The sequence below is a fragment of the Neolamprologus multifasciatus genome, chromosome 14, assembly GCF_963576455.1.
Source record: "Neolamprologus multifasciatus chromosome 14, fNeoMul1.2, whole genome shotgun sequence".
Classification (NCBI taxonomy): Eukaryota; Metazoa; Chordata; class Actinopteri; order Cichliformes; family Cichlidae; genus Neolamprologus; species Neolamprologus multifasciatus.
This window is the reverse complement of record NC_140452.1, coordinates 16,049,066-16,066,513: the sequence shown is the minus strand read 5'-3', so window position 1 is coordinate 16,066,513 and position 17,448 is coordinate 16,049,066. Positions and strand designations below refer to the sequence as shown.

The following is a 17,448-nucleotide window of genomic DNA, read 5'->3' as shown; positions in this document are numbered from 1 at the left end:
GTGTATCACATCTCAGGAAAAAAAAGCACCGAAATGTGCGCTGCTTTTCGGTCTGGTTACTACCGTTTATGTCAGAACCGGTGCCATCATGGCACCGGATACCGGTACCCATCCCTACTGTCGGGCATAAAACGTATATTAGAGGAGTTTGCTATGACACTGGATAGCAAACTTTACGAGTAGCAAGAGGCAGCTTTTAAAGGTTTACTAAGACATATATAGTAACTCTTGGTTTTGCAAACCTTGATAATGATACACATCGTCACACACTTTGCGTTAGATTTATCGAACAACATCCAATTTGCATTACAGTTATTTGGTTTATGTGATCAATTGATCAGTCCCAGGGTGAGACAGAAACTCCTTTGGGTTTGCACCATGAAGTGCATCCTGCAAAATCAAATATGCAGAGTTTTCTGCGAAAACTGTGAATAAGGGAGTTTAGTTGTTTTTGCACTATATTTCAAGCAAAATAACTTTGATTAAAGCATAACAGCCTAACGAGCTCATTAAAGTTGCCACACATCGCTTACCGTCCAAATCGTTCGCTTACTGTCCAAATCGTTCCACAGACGATGCCATCTCTCATCTCCTCCACACATCACTCACTCACTTGGACACTAGAAGGGGGAATTATGTTAAAATGCTCTTCATAGACTACAGCTCTGCATTTAATACCATAATTCCCTCCACACTCACCACCAAGCTGGAGCATCTGGGACTCAGCTCATCTATGTGTCAGTGGATCTCCAACTTCCTAACTGGCAGACCACAGGCAGTAAGGATGGGCGGACATGTCTCAGCCTCCACCACTCTCAGCACTGGAGCCCCCCAGGGGTGTGTTCTGAGCCCTCTGCTGTACTCCTTGTACACATATGACTGTGTGGCCACTACCAGCTCCACCACCATCATCAAGTTTGCTGACGACACCGTCGTAGTGGGTCTGATCTCTGACAACAACGAGACGCCCTACCTGAAGGAGATTAGGAATCTGGAGAACTGGTGCCAGAGGAACAACCTCCTTCTAAACGTCAGTAAGACAAAGGAGATGATAGTGGACTTCAGCACTAAGCAGGAGAGGAACTACCAGACCCCCGTCATCAACGAGTGCCCAGTGGAGAGAGTGGACAGCTTCAAATACCTTGGAGTTCACATCACGCAGGACCTGTCATGGTCCTGTCACATCAACACCGTGGTGAAAAAGGCCCGTCAGCGTCTCTACCACCTCAGACGCTTGAGAGACTTCCGACTGCCCCCCAAGGTGCTCAGGAACTTTTACTCCTGCACCATAGAGAGCATCCTGACGGGAAACATCTTAACCTGGTTCGGGAACAGCACCATGCAGGACAGACGAGCTCTACAGAGGGTTGTGCGATCAGCTGAGCGCACCATCCGCTCAGAGCTCCCTGACCTGCACTCAATCTACAGCAGGCGGTGCTGGACCAAGGCCAGGAAGATCGTGAAGGACCTCAGCCATCCCAACAACGGACTGTTCTCTCTGCTGAGGTCAGGAAAGCGATTCCGCTCCCTGAAAACCAACACAGAGAGACTGAGGAGGAGCTTCTTCCCGCAGGCGATACAGTCTCTCAATCACACCACCAAACAGTACTGACCCACACATATAGTTCTTACACACACACTGGACATTCTGGACATTGTTTTCACTTCATCACTTAAACCACTTTAAGCATATTTGCACTACACAAGACACTAAATAATGTGGATTGCACAACACTGGACATTATATTCCTCATTTCCAGTTAATTCTTGTACAGCTGCTGTTATTGTGTGTATATATATATTTATATTTATATTTCTTCATACATTCTTATATATTTCTATACTGTGTATTTTGTTGTACAGTTATTTTATTTTCAACTTTAATTTATATATTTTATCTTATTCTTTCCCAGTTAAATTTACCCTTCATTCTAATTTGTGTTGTACAGTTATCTCATTCTTAACTTAATTTTTATATTTTATTTTATTCCTTCCTGGTTAAATTTACCCTTTTTAATTTTCATATTTATTTCCTATCTTATTCATAGCCTTTTCTTTTTTTTCTTTAGGTCAAGAGCAGTTGTCTAAGCATTTCACTGCATATCGTACTGTGTATGACTGTGTATGTGACAAATAAAAAAATTTGAATTTGAATTTGAATTAATCATATTGGGCACAAAAACAGCCCTGTCACCATTTATACCAGCACTGAGGGCATGGGTATTCAGTGCAGTCTAGTATTCTCCAAATTGTCAGTGAAGGTAAAGGAGTAGAAAGCATAGATTTTTTTAAATAGATTTCCCCAGGAAGTCTAATATTTTTATGCTGTTGCAGTATCATCCATATAATTTGGGAGTCTGAGTCTGCTCTAGTACATCTTTGTAGTAAAAATCGAAACAATGGCACACTTGTGTCTTCAGCTAGGGCGTACGAGGTGTGGAACCTACACAAGGTTCCGAGAATTGGGAGGTGCACAACGTATCAAAATGACACCAAGGTATACCTTGCACCATCAGATATAATGTCACTTTGGCATGCGCTGCCATTCTGAGGCCGACAATTGCGGGTGTAATGGGCCCTTAAATGTGGGACAGCAGAGTCGTGGGATGGTTAGCAATTGCTTCGCTGTGAAAAGAATGTGGTTGGACACCAGCCCGGGCCCTGCTGAATGAATTTTGCATGTCCTCTGGGTGCTCTGGGTTTTTCTTACAGTGACACATGTAAGGTTAATTAGTGATAGCACACTGGTACTAGGTCTTAATGGTTGTCTCTCACTGTGTTAGCCCTATGATAAAATGGCAACATATCCAGGCCTCCTGCATAACCTCAACTGGTGTAACTTTTAGTCCTCCTCCAAAAATAGTTAAACAGTTGAGAAAATTTAAGTTAAAATATTCCTCATAATGCTGTGTACCTATGTATATAATTGATAAAACAAGTCTGGATTACTTTCACCTAAGTAGAAGATCAAGAATTTGATTGTGTGTATGGTTCTTGAAGGAGGCCCAGTGTTCAGGATGCCACGCAGACAGTAATTATCCAACCCCCCAAAAACCAAGAAGCAAACAAACATCTAGTATTAATGTATAAACATGTAGATTAAAAACAACCAGTCAGTCGATGAATACTGTGATTCTGATTGTATCCACTTATTAAATGCTTTGCTGATGTGAAAAAGTTGTTTTCTGGGGAAAAAAAAAACATTTATTAAACAGGAAGTGATGCATCAAATTGGGATAAACAGAAGGAGGACTGCATTGGTAGGAATTAGTGGTGAGAGCCACACAAGTATCCTCCTTCATCTACATAAATCAATAATGCTAATAATTCTACCTGCATTGTGCAACTAATAAGTCGTTTATAAAGTATGTAAAATCAACTCAATTCATAGTGCCGATGCTGAGGAAGAAATCCTAATAATCCTACATGTTACTATCCTGACTCTTGTTGATAGAAACCGGAACAACAAAAAAACAAATGAAACTCTCTCAATGAGTCAGTTTTTTCCACAACAGATCATCAATGAGACTCATAACGACTACATATGCGCTAACACAACTACATTATGAGAGAAAACAATAATCAGAACAGGATGTGCTGCTGTTATAGCACGTTCTGAACATGGCGTCTGTCACCACAATACATGTTAGATAAGATGACAGCGCTGCTGAGAGCTGCAAAGAACAACAACCAGGAACAACCACATGATAACAGCTTCTAGCCCGTCATCAGTTGCCGTGCTGAGTCATTAGACTGAAGCCTGAGGGCCCGCGCTCCTCGTCATGTGGCCGTCTCACCTGGTTAACTATGCTCATATGTAATGTGTTTGAGAGAGCAAGAAACAGAAGGGCAGTGAGTTTTGTCAATTTCTCTCACAGGCATTGTCAAGCAAAACAAGAATACCTCTCTATGTATGCAGAAAAAACAACACTTACACACAGATGTTAAAAGAACAACAAAGATTAAATGAATGAAAGAAAAACAGAGCTAAGTATTCACAGCAGAGAAAGAAACATCCCATATGTCTGAAGCACAAGTCTGTGATGTTTCAAACTGCAGTGTTTGAACTGACTCCAATTAAAAAGACATGAACAAGCTGCGTGTTTTGACACGAGACACAAAAATACAGGCCAGTACATAAACGGTTTTGATAGCTATGAATCGTTTACTCCATCGTAACAACCCTGTATGGGCTTTATCACTGACATGTGTGCTGGAGGTACAGAGGGGGTGTAGCTGGTAGCTGTTCGCTAGGCCTCGGTCTCAACTTCGATAATTTGAGTCAAACGCTGTATAAGAAGTTTGTGTTTAAAATTTGGTGAATTCAATGATATTATTTAAGTCTTATATAGTACTATAGTTTTGTATTTAACACTAATTACAAGGTAGATATGTGCTGTATGTCTGTATACTGCACCTGTATAGTTAGCTAAGCATGTTAGCATAAGCTAGCACAATATCACGCCACCCTTAGCTCTAAATTTACTCAATTTTGGCTGCAAAATAACCAACATGGCCAAAACACTAGTGTTGACATAATAGCTACATCCATCTTTTACAGTGCTATGACAAAGTATTTGTCGATTTCCTGATTTAGGTTTTTTGCATATTTGTTCCACTTATGTGTTTTAAAAGATTTAATAAATGTTAATATTAGATAACCCAAATATAAGATAGCCCAAGTAAATACAAGCGTGTGACAAAGTAATTGCTCCCTAAACCTAATAACTGCTTGTGCCACCTTTAGCAGTAAGAACTACCGTCAAGTATTAGTGGTAACTGGCAATGAGCCTCTTACATCTCTGTGAAGGAATGTGGGTCCACTTTTCAGTGCAGAATTGGGTTTTTTTAGCCACATTTGAAGATTTTTGAGCATGAATGGCCTGTTTAAGGTCAGGCTAAAGCATTTCAACTGGCTTTACAACATACTTGTTGGTATGATATTTCTTTCCATTAAATGCTGTGTTTTTTATGCTAGATTATTGGGATCCAATCATTTCTGCTTTTGTCTCATCATTTCACCCAAAAATTTCCCAGAAGTCTTGGTGATGATTGAGATGCTTTTTGTCAAATATAAGACAAACCTTTGTTTACTTCTTGGTCTTTGAACTCTTCTTTTTGTTTAGGCCAGCCTCCTTCTTATTGTTCAGTCACACTGACATTAACTCAGGCAAGTGAAGCCTGCATTTTATTAGATATTGTTCTGGATTCTTTTGTGACTTCCTTGATGAGTCGTTAATGCACTCCTGGGAGTAATTTTGGTATGCCGGCCACTCCTGGGATGCTTCACCACTGTTCCAATCTTTCTCCATTTGTAGATATTGACTCTTATTGTGGTTTGCTGGAGTTCCAAGCCTTAGAAATGACTTTATAATCCTTTTAAGATAGATTCCATTAACTCTGTTCATCTGGGGGGGGGGGGGTTTAGGTTTTTTTGGATCAATTGTTTATGATATTTTGCTTTATGAGTTTCTGATTTACCAAGAGGTGGAATTACTTTTTCACGTAGGGCAAGGTACTGTTCGTTTGAATAGTTTTCTTTTCCTAAATAAAGGTAATCATCATTTAAAAATTACACTTTATGTTTACCTGTGTTGTGTTTGAATAATATTAAAATTTGTTTAATAATATGAAATATTTAACCCTTTAAAACCGGTCAGAGCGGGCACACTCAGTTTTGCATAACTATTTTTAAATCCCGGTAGCACTGCAACCACGTAAGCTAGCGCAATAATTTGTTTTGCATATGAAACCGGAGGAGTTGTACTTACATCTTATGCCATCAGCTTGTCCTAGGTCACAGTTTCCTTCCACATATATCTTTGCAAAAACTGCATAAAAACCACTTGCAGCAACAAAAACATAATATTCCAGAAACGCGTTTTGTCATTCCGATCAGCTGTTCATAACACTTCCTACTCCATCAGCACGAACTATCGCATGTCCGCCATGACCTGCCCGAAACCGGAAGTGACGTCATTTTCGCGGAAATGTAGTTTTTTACCATCAAGACCTCATGGGCCTATACTGGTGTTTTTAAAAGTTAAGTTTGACTTTATGACTTTCTGTGTCGTTTCTGGGATGCTTAGGACTCATATTGCACTGCTGGAAATAGTTTATTTTGATGCATATGCTGCTTTTTTGCAAATTTGCATTATAATATTTATTTTAGTTTTTCCTGCAGTATATAAAAATTGGTGTATTTCAAAAATAAAACTATGAAGACACTCAAAATAAATTTCCTGTGGTGGGAAACTATTTTGTGCAACTTTTTTGTATTTACAGTTTTGAGGGATAAGCCTCTTAAATTTCTCTAACTAGAAATATATGTTAAAAAAACAAAAACGATTTTCAATTTTTTTGTAGTTTATTGCACTTTTTTTTGCAATTTATGTAATTACTATGCACTTAATGCATGCATATTATTAAAATTTAGGCTGTAATGGTTGTATTGATGTATAGCAACTTGAAATGCTCCCAAAAATGGCACTACAACATGTAAAAATATAATATAAGCTCTGGCGGACTTGGTTCTATGGTAGGTCTTAAAGGGTTAAATGAGACAAGTACACAAAAAAGAGAAAAAATGAGGAGGGGGCAAATTCTTCTTCAAAGCACTATATATGCAGTCTATGGGGAACCAACCCTTTGGCTTCTTGAACCATACTGAAATATGGATCCAGCCTTTCCTGGTGACTCTACAGTCTCCATCGCTAGTTTAAAGTCTTAGTAAGTACAGTGTGATGTTCATTTTGTAAATTATGGTTTACGAGTCAAACTCATTACCATAACAGCATGCATTATCTCTCGGTTTTGGTCAAAGGATTCTACACTATGCGATTACTGTTATTGTATGTACAGTATGTTTATATCACACTTATTCAATAACTAACAATTAAGGGGCGTGGCTACTGACACAGGCTTGTTTTTTTTCTTTAATGTAGAGCTCCGAACTTGTTTTGCACCCACAGGTTTCACTTCCTGTTTCTATGTGAGGCTCCAGGAAGCCTAAAAACTCAATCCACAGCCTTCTGCTGACCAGCAGCCTGTTTACAGCAACACCGAGCTATAAAATCAAACAAAGAGATATTCATCGAAGGTGAACTGGATACAAAAACAGAACAATCTAGTAGAGCAAGTGTTTAATTTGTGCATCTAGAGGGGAAATATTCATTTTTGACAACAATGACAACAAACTTTCACCCTATGGTAGCTAGGACATGCTCCAAAGTTCCTTAACATGGTTGAGGTGGATGGATCGGCATTAACCAAAATGAACCCATCGAAAATGGTTCGGCTAAATAGTTTATGATATTTTGTCTTTTTTACATCATATATTCCCACATTCCTCTTTTTCAACTAAACAGAACACAGAGCTTCCAACTTTTTGATGCACAAACCTGGTCACCCCTCAGAAGATTGAACTAAATTTATTAAAAATTGCTTTAAGGGGAAATACTTCTCAAAACCATTCATTTACTAATGTTTTACAACTGAGCACATGTGGCACATTTGCTCAATATCCTCACCTTGCAGGAGGAAAAGAACTGAATGTGCACATTCAGGAGGAAAAGAAGGAGACAGGAATGCAGAAAAGCAGAAACTAGTAAAAAGAAATGCAGTCCAGACCCTGAAGCAGTCAGAGAGAAAGTTGAAGGCTGCAGGTAGTTAATCTTTGCTATTCATTTCATGCTTGAGTGGCTCATGTAGCCATCAATGTTTCAGAGCCTTCGTAGGCTTGACTTGACACCCTGCAGGGAAAATTAATGACTTCATTAAAAGTGCCATATTTTCCCGTGATCCCTCCCGCATCGAGCCTTATTGGACAAATTTGGCTTTGATCAGATGACCAGAGCTTGTTCATTTGTTTTCAGACATGCAGTAAGTGTTTTGTGTGTCTGCATGAATACACAAATAATTAACATGAGACTACATCCAATACATGAGGTGAGATGAATTACGTGTGTCTCTAAGGCTGAACACTTGTAGTCTATCGGCTTATCAATCAGGATCAGAGGGGTTTTAATGATACCCATGCTTATTGTAATGCTATTTGCACCATTCACACTATTTTGGTGTTGAGACAAAACAGTGTTAATGGTTACTTCTGACACACTTCTGACATTTCCATTGATTAACTGCCATCTGAATTAGCAGATGTGCTTTTATACTGGTAAAAAAACATTTCTGCCACAACAGTATGGAAACAGGCACCTAATAATGAGATTCACCTTGTTTTCTACACAGCAGTATGTTGCAGTATGCTGGGAGTGTTTTGCACTGAGCTGGTGTGACATGATGATTTGTAAACTAAGTCCTTGACTGCTCAGTGCACCTCAGACAAATGATATTCCAGTGGAGGTCTGGATGTGGAGGTGTCAGCAGTTTTAATAACAGGCTGCAGAAAACCTCCACTCATTTCTGAGGCAGCCTGTCAGACTAATCCCACTGAGGCCTGGTGTGTGTGTGTGTGTGTGTGTGTGTGTGTGTACGGGGTTGAAGGCATTTTTCATGCTCAAAATGTAGTTTTAGTGTCAGGGTTACAATTAGGTTATGGTTAGATTTAGGGTAAGGGTTAGGGCTAGGCATTTATTTTTGATGGTTAGGGTTAGGGTAAGCGACTAGGGAAAGCATTATGTCAATGGGATGTCCCCACGAGGATAGCAAGGCAGACGTGTGTGTGTGTGTGTGTGTGTGTGTGTGTGTGTGTGTGTGTGTGTGTGTGTGTGTGTGTGTGTGTGTGTGTGTGTGTGTCAAGTACACACTCACAAATGTATGACTGTCTGAATTTCTGTTGAGTCGAGAGTATGTGTGGGTGTGTAAATGAGTGAGTATGTGAGTGATGACAGATATGGCTGGTTTACAATACACACAGACACACACACACACACAAAGGGGCCTTAGTTTGGAAGCCATGCCTCTCTATGTAAACAAAACATTTAAATAAAGTCATATAGAGGACATAAACAAATAAATATATGAATATAGAAATAAATTATTTGCAATAAGCATTATCAACCAGACACTTTGTAAATCCCAAACTTTACCTCACAGATTCAGTCAACTTTAAATCTTTAAACTATATCAAGATTTTGTTTCATTTGCATATTACGAGGACCAAGGTTTTAGACATAGAGAATGAAGACACATCGGCCTGTGTCACAGTGGTAAACTGATATTCAAATAGGTTAATAAAAGTTGGCTAAAAGCGAGTGTTTGGGGAAAGCATAATGTCAGTGAAGGTCTACACTAGTTTCGATATCTATGTGTTTGCCAACATTGGTGGGCTGCGAGGACGCGGTTATTTCCTGAGGCACTTCCTGTTGTGCCTCATCTCATCTGATTGGTTAATTCTATTGAAGTTCATGGTGTTGAGTGATATTTAGAAGTCTTAAAAAGCTTTTTTTCCCCTTCAGATCTAAGTACATGACATAAAATTAGACAACCTGCTGCCAAAGACGTAAGGGTTATGTCATGTATGGTTATTTCTGAGTCTTTACTAAATAATATATAAGTGCAGTGTAAAAATAAACTTGTTTTACAGTTACAACAAGTTGTGAGTTACTTGTTGATGCTCTAGCTGACTCAGATCAGCTAACTGTTGTTATTGTAGTGTTCTAAACACGCAGTTTTTAATGATGGACAAACAACGCAGGATCAACTCTCATTACATGGTTGAAACGTGTTTCTCTAATCTCTTTCTTACTTTTTAAATTTTCACTTACTGGCTAAGCTAATGTCGGCCAATATATTGGTTGGAGTCAATTAAAAAATGAACCGAAATGCTGGGAAAGATGTCTATACCAAGTCAATAATGAAGCATAGGGACATAAGGGTAAAACGTAACTTACTATTACATAGATTTACAACCACCTTTAAGTTATTAATATAACTGAAGATCCCTTCATGAGGATTACCCAGATTTGGTTCTTACTACAATAAAAGCCTGAGCTTAAAAGCTCCATCCACTGACGATATAAAAGACATACATATAGAAATAGCTAGCATGACTTCACTCACTGGTTTATGAAGTCTTTGTATCATAACCTTGGTGTTTTAAACCAGATATAATGAAAAGGGGTGAATTTACTATGGCATCACATGTTCTTGTTGTGATTTGACAAATCATTAGCCTGTATCATTGATAATCCTCCTTTATGATGCTTAGAATGGATGGTATTCCGAAAGGGCAAGCAAGGCAAGCCCTGCTTGTTGTGTTACATCCGGTGAAATCTAACACAAGCATCTGCCATGTTGTTGCTGGAGTTGCTAAGGTAAACTCTCAGGATTTCTGACTGGCCAAAGCATTGCCCTGATGCCCCAAAGGTTATTGTTTGGCCAGACAAACATGAAATTGTATTTGGCCTTGAAAATGTATGTATTTACCCGTGCTGGGCCTTTGTTTACCCAATGCAGGGTTCGAGTTAGGGGTTAGGGTTACAGGTAAGTTATTATTTCTCAAACATTGGCCTTTCTGAACAGGTTTTTCAAACTAGCTATGTCAAAGTGCTGTGTTCTGTTAATCATTCTCTAAGAACCACACGTTCTTGTGATTGACAAATCATTAGCCAGCAGACGTATCATCGATAATCCTCCTTTATGATGCTTAGATGGTATTCCAACAGGGCAAGCAAGGCAAGCCTTGTTTGTAGTGTTATATCCAGTGAAATCTAACACAAGCATCTGCCATCTTGTTGCTGGAGTTGTCTGTTGTTTCTGGAAACAGGCTTAACTCTGCTTGCCTTATGCACATTGTGAATGAATCCCTGGTCTTTGTCGGGAACTGTTTGGAGACCAGAATGCTGGAACAGCTACTCCTAGCTAGTGCTTTCATTGCTCTGAGATCAGTTGTGATCTGAGCGCTTCTGGAAATAGAGCTAGTGATAGCAAGTAAGTGAACACTCTGTAATTGAACATTATTGTTCCGTCATCAAGAATAAAGCTACGGGATGAGAGGAGGAACAATGTTATGATCAGGAAAAGACGAAGCCAAACAGAGCAAATTGTTTAATTAAGATTTTTATTAAAAAAGAATAACGATACGGGAACACCACTATTTCAACTAAACAAAAGCCATCCACAAACTAAAATATTCTAACGATAGGCAAAAGAGATGGTTAACCAAATTAAAAGGTATGCTTCTGCTGCCAGCAAATACCTGCTACTCACTAGCAGCCCAAAGAAACCACCAGCTTAGTAAAAATAAGCAGAATATGCCACTAAACGTCACCAGCCAAGACTAGTCCGACTGAGAAGCTCTTCACAAGGTTATATACTGCTGTGTGGCTGATTGCTGGATGAAGCCAGCTGTCCACTGGCTCCTCGGGACACACCTACACAACGCGAAACCTGCTAGAGTTGTAACAATTAGGGTTGCCAAAAATCAATTCTCAGATACTAATCAATGCAAAATTTTGTTCAATTTATATATTAAAAAATACACTATTAACTAAACATTTAAAATCAAAGTATTAAGAGGCACCTGCATTTTGCATTCATATTGTATAACAAAATGAGAGCATGCTCATGCACAAGCCAAATATAAACCTAAACCTGTCCATATAGGCACATCATTCATCCATTATGTCTTCTATTTTGATCTCTGGGCCTCTTTCTGTTTTTGTAAACTGGCTACAGTCTACTTTCTTTCCTCAGGTATCATTAGAGTTTCATCTGATCATCTTTGGTAATCTATTATTAAAACAATCAATAGCCACAGACCTGATGAGGAACCTTGGACAGACAGGGGGAAATGAGAAAGAAACAAAGTGACTCAGAGAGGGATAGCTTCTCCTTTCCTGCACTTTAATTTTTCTGACATCATCAGATTGTCTATCTAAGTCAGGATCATATGAGTTACTGAAATTAAGAAACATGAAGACGAAGTAGAAGAATGGGTAAGAAGAAAACTATTGATGAACAGAAAATGAAAGACAAATAGATGAATAAACTGGAAGGGGGAGACAGGAGAAGTGGAAAAAGATAAAGAGATACTATGAGAGATAGAAAGTGGGTACGGCTAAATGGTTAGAAAGAGTTTTTGGTAATGTTATCTGGACAAACGATAGAGATAGAGCGATAGAAGAGATGCAGGAGGCTGAAGATGAACAAGAAGAAAGAGCGGAAAAAGTTAACCTGAGAGGAAAAAAGGAGATAAACACAATGGAGGAGAAATAGAGGTGGCATTGATATTGTAGAAGAGAAGCAAGTGGATAGAGAGCTCAACATTTAATGGGGGAAAAAACGGAGTGATGGTTAGATGGTTATCGACCATCTGAAACTGTTCTAATGCTCGCCACAGGTGCTGCTGTCTCCTCAGTGGAAACATTAGTATGTGTGTGAAGGTGTGTGTGTCTGCCTAACAGGGCTAACAGTGTTTACTGACAGACAGCAGTGACCTCAGCACAACCTGGTTCATTTACAAGTGTCGTCAGACTCAAACACACATTTAAACTCTGTGTGTCCCTCCTTCGTTTCCCTTTGTCCTCTCTTCAGTTTCCCTCTCGGTCGACACACAGAGATGCGCTCCATTGCATTACGTTACTAAACTCACACAGCAGTGTTCCAGGAAGGCCTTCAAAATATGTACATGCCAGGGTGTCTTTTTTCCATTAAAAGAAAAAGAGCCACAAACTTGAACTGCCACTCAGTAACGCGTGATCAGGAACAACCTCACTTAGTGGAAGTGGCTGGAGACACAACACAACACCACAAAACACAACACAATTTTAAACAGGACAGTGGTTTGTGTGGTGGTCTTTTGTTTGAGGTGCTGGCAGATAAAATTATTATCATTTGCACAACAGTCAAGACACTGCCATTCTGCTGAAACCCTTTGCATGTCAGAGATATCCACAGTGTGTCCTTTAACATCAGTACTGTAACACAGGTCTAATCCCATTCTTATCACTTATGTACACTATGTTCCCTTAGTTCCTTTTGGTCTGTAATGTAGAAGCTAGCATCACTTTTAAATAGGGCTGTGCGGTATGACCAAAATCTCATATCCCAATATAATAATTCTATCAACCTGATAACGACATAAATCACAAAAATGTAACATTTTCTGTAAATTCTGTGAATCTCGGGCAGCTCGACTTGCGGGAAGTGTTTCCAGCTGCGCGTCGTGTACCCGGAGTCGAGTGTTTTAACCGATGCATGAAACTATACATTTTTAGACATAAGTTGTAACAGCCGCCGTTTTCTTTGTGAGTATTTATTACACAGCGTGCTGCGGGGCAAAGCCTTTTCTAACGTTTGAGTCTAAGGTTTATTTTTTAGCACCTGGCAGCTCTTTTTTAATTCTCATCCGTAAATAATCTGCTCTTTCACGTGATTCAGTTTATTTTGAAAAGTCTCAACAGGATCTTGAGCTTTATTGTGAAAGGTTTATGTGGAACATAAACAAGCGGACACACGAAGATGTTACCGTCATTGTTGCTAACGACAACGCATAAAAACAGGCGCTTGTCCGTCTGTAGTGTAGTTATATTAAATATAAGAGAAAGAGAGAACTTTAAGAAATTAATATAGCCACTACAATGACCATCAAAACCATGAAAAAATATTGCCATAAACAGTTTGTTTTGCGACACCACGAAACAAACGATAGCGTAAAATGAAACGATAGATGTTTTTATATCGTCATCCGATATATATCGTTATATCGAACAGCCCTAGTTTTAAACATGCAGAATAAAAAAAAGCCAAACCCTGATCCTTCCCAAACCCTAACCAATAGTGATGGGTCGTTCGCGAACGAAATGGCTCTTAGAGCCGACTCTTTGAAGTGAACGACGCGAGCCGGCTCCTTGTTGGGAGCCGTGAGGTTTTTTTTTTTTTTTCCTTTCTCTCACCCTCTCTCTCGCCCTTTTTTCCGCTAAACTCTGCACGCGCGGCCTGTACTTTGCGCTGGGCAGAGGGGGGAGGGGCGTTAGTTACACTTGCAGTAGCACAGGAACAGAGCCAGAGAGAAAGAGAGCGAGGGACAACAACGTCACATTACAAAGGTATAGTAATCATCCACTATTTTCAGTTGCAGATGATAAAGGATTCAGAAATCATGCAGGCCCATATGACAGAGAATGTGCATCTTCTTTTTGTTTCAATATTTTAATTTATATTTAATTGTGTTGTGGTTTGCAGTGTTTTGTGTTGTTTCACGTTAAATTTGTTTAAAAGGAAAAAGCTGAAAATTTAAATAGTTAAAAGTTTAAAATGTAAATAGTTGTTTTTTGTATTTTATTATTTATTTATTACATTTTATGTGGAGTGAATAAATAAAAGTATATTTACGGTGGCCCTTAGAGACAAAGCACGTACAAACTCCAACACACGTACAAACTCCTAAGCATGTACAAACTCCAAAACGCGCAAAAACTCAGACGCACGTACAAACTCAGAATCACGTACAAAAGACAACAGAAGTGCTCCAGGATGCTAGGGCACAGTGTTGAGCTTTTGTTACCTAGTGGCTACACAAGCCAGGAAGTATCAACAACCAGATTTGGTTTGTGGTAGTAACAGGTAAATGATTTTTTTTTTAATTATTTGAATAAATATGAGTGCTTGACTATAAATACACAAACAATACACACATGCTTTCAATTGTGTAATTTAAGTGATCTGGGTAGCTCTGTTTTGGAAGTTCAGTTAACACTAGAAATGTGTTTTGGAGTTTGTACGTGCTTTAGTTTGTACGTGATTTGTCTCTAGGGGCCATATATAAACATATATAAATAAAACCACTTTTTTTACATTAGTAATTCCTTTTCTGCATAATTTTATATTATTGTTAATGATTAAATAATTAAAGCAACAAAACAACCTGAAGAGCCGGTTCGAAGCCGAAAGAGCAGGCTCTTTTTAGTGAGCCGAGCCGAAAGAGCCGGATCTCTAAAAAGAGCCGGAAATCCCATCACTACTAACCAAGCAGCTAAAGCTAAAGTAAACAGCATTTATTCACAAAGCAAATCAGGACAGATACTAAAGACAGCTTGAGGTTATCTGAGATGCCAGTAGCTTCTGATGAAATGTAACAGGAACCAGGAAATCCAGTCTAAATAGTAATAATGCATTTTAAGGCCTAAAAATTATTTTCATCTTTGAAAAGTTTAAATAACAGCATGTTTTTCTATAACTGCAACAGCACTCTCTGGACTTTTGACTGGCCAAAGCGTTGCCCTGATGGCCTGATGGTCATTGTTTGGCCAGACAAACATGAAATTGTATGTGGCCTTGAAAATGTATTTATTTATCCAATTTGTTTACCCAATGCACGGTTAGCATTAGGGGTTAGGGTTATGGGTAAGTTATCATTACTCAAACATTGGCCTTCCCGAACAGGTTTTTCAAACTAGCTATGTCAGAGCGTTGTGTTGTTGTTCTTGCCTTTTTGTTTGTTTGTTTTTTGTTTGCTCTATATGTTCAAATTTTTGTAACCTGCACAAGGGATGGGTTTGCAAGCTGGTCTGTCTCTGCAATTTATAAATGCAGGGACCCAAAATGATTGCCAAATGGCACAAATGGAAATTATTGCAACACATGGAAAAGATTAGGTATTCTGCAGAGTACTAAAAACTCTATGAAACACTTCTTGTTTCCAAAAAGACTGTACTTGTGAGTTGTGACACTGTGTTGATTTCACAAGTCATACAAGCAGTGACCATTGCATCAACCATAACCAAAAAAAAAAAGTGGGGATCTGAATTTATAATGTAAAAAATGCGAACACTATAGGGCCTATAATAAGTCATTTGTGCGGATTTCAACTGCGGTGCATGGGAAAACTGCATTTTTATTAATACAAGATGGATTCCTCACTTAACCACCTTCTAACAACAAAGGTTTTGTTATGAAGATGCAAGTCATGCAATATTCCCTGGCACTGTTCTTAAAACAACTGAGAACACACCAGGCCAGTCACACAAGGTTTAACTTCAGTGGTTATTCAATTTATTCATATTTTCCCAGGGCTACATGACCAGTCTCACCACAAACAGGGTTTAAAGGAACAAGACCGCACGAATAAGAACGGCAAATAAAGTTTTATCTCGTTTTCCTTTTGTTGTTGTTGTTGTTGTTGCATAGATAGACAATGAAATTCTGTAACTCTAACACAAAACTTTATAACCATATTAATTCTTGTACCGTATCTAATTATGTTAAGGGTTATTAAATTTGTTGCCCTTATCTTCATAATTAGAAAATAATAGGCTGCATCTAATTCATCTCACACAGTTGATGAAGTAATGAGGCAGTAAAATAGCAAACCACTAATGTTGGACGAGCTAATATTTAAAATATTGTTCAATAAATGACTAACGCAAGTTACAAACCTTCTATTGCTTAAAGACATATTGATATTTCCGATACGCTGTGGAAAAAACAGACAAATAATTATCTTCACAACCAACAAAGCATAAATTAGTCATAGGTGTTGTTGCTCCTGCAAATAAGCTCTTGACTACACGAAAGCAAAAGCAAGCGCAGCATATTGCACTGGCACAAAAACAAAACTCTGCACAGGGACTTCCAATTAAACAAGTAGCTACACGTGGCACCGGACCAGTCTCAGCGTGGGTGAGAGTGGGTGGATTTATAGGTGTGACACAAAGCACTATTACGCACACTCGTTTATGAGTCACCCCCCTAATTAAAAACCAGGACTGTGGCACATGCCATCTCCAGAACAATCGTCCAATTAGGCACGCTGTGAACCCACAGGTTGCTATCTATCCACCGAAAATGTTCAGTCTGTACATCGTGACCAGTAAACAAACTCACATGTTATTGTCTGTATTCTAAAAAGTTTTTGATTGTCTGTATAATAATGTTGGTTTAAGTGTTGATCAAACAGCACAAAATGCATCGCTTATACTTTAGTTGTAGTTTTATTCTTTGTCAGGGAACAGGCACAAAAATTGATCTCATGGGAGAAAAGATGCTGTGTAACCAATTTAGCTACTTGCTGAATTGCATCTGCACACCATGGGCAGATACACGGAGCATTAAAACAGCTAACAAAGTCATAAAATACAAAAATATCCAAGTATTAGCGTAAGAGAGAGTGCAAGAGAGCTCACTCTCTGGGCAGTATTTACTTTAGCCTAGCATGACACATTTATTTTGATTACACAAACATGTAGAGTAGGTAATAGATCATCTGTATTGATTGTGTTTATTATATAATATTATATTCAGAACATTTTTAACTAATAGGCAGCTCAGTCATTTTCTCTTGGCAAGACTTTCTTTAAAGATATTGGCCTTGAAGGAGAGGTCAGAGGTCACATGTGACACATTTTAAATCTTTATACAGTCCTTTCAATGTGTTGACAATGCACACCACACTTGGAAACATGGTCTCTAAGTTTTAAGGCTTTATGTCAATTTTCAACCAGTAAATCAGAATATCTTGGTGGACGTCAGCCAAATTTTAATGGACTG

General features: G+C 38.7%; 2 protein-coding genes across 2 annotated transcripts in view; one reads left to right on the top strand and one right to left on the bottom strand.

The window, feature by feature from the left end:
• The window catches only part of polr1g (RNA polymerase I subunit G), a 224,515-nt gene that overhangs the window by 191,938 nt on the left and 15,129 nt on the right, over positions 1 to 17,448 (top strand). The window lies entirely within an intron of this gene.
• gpr4 (G protein-coupled receptor 4) overlaps positions 1 to 17,448 on the bottom strand; it is a 56,374-nt gene that overhangs the window by 33,733 nt on the left and 5,193 nt on the right. The gene's annotated exons all lie outside the window — the stretch shown is intronic.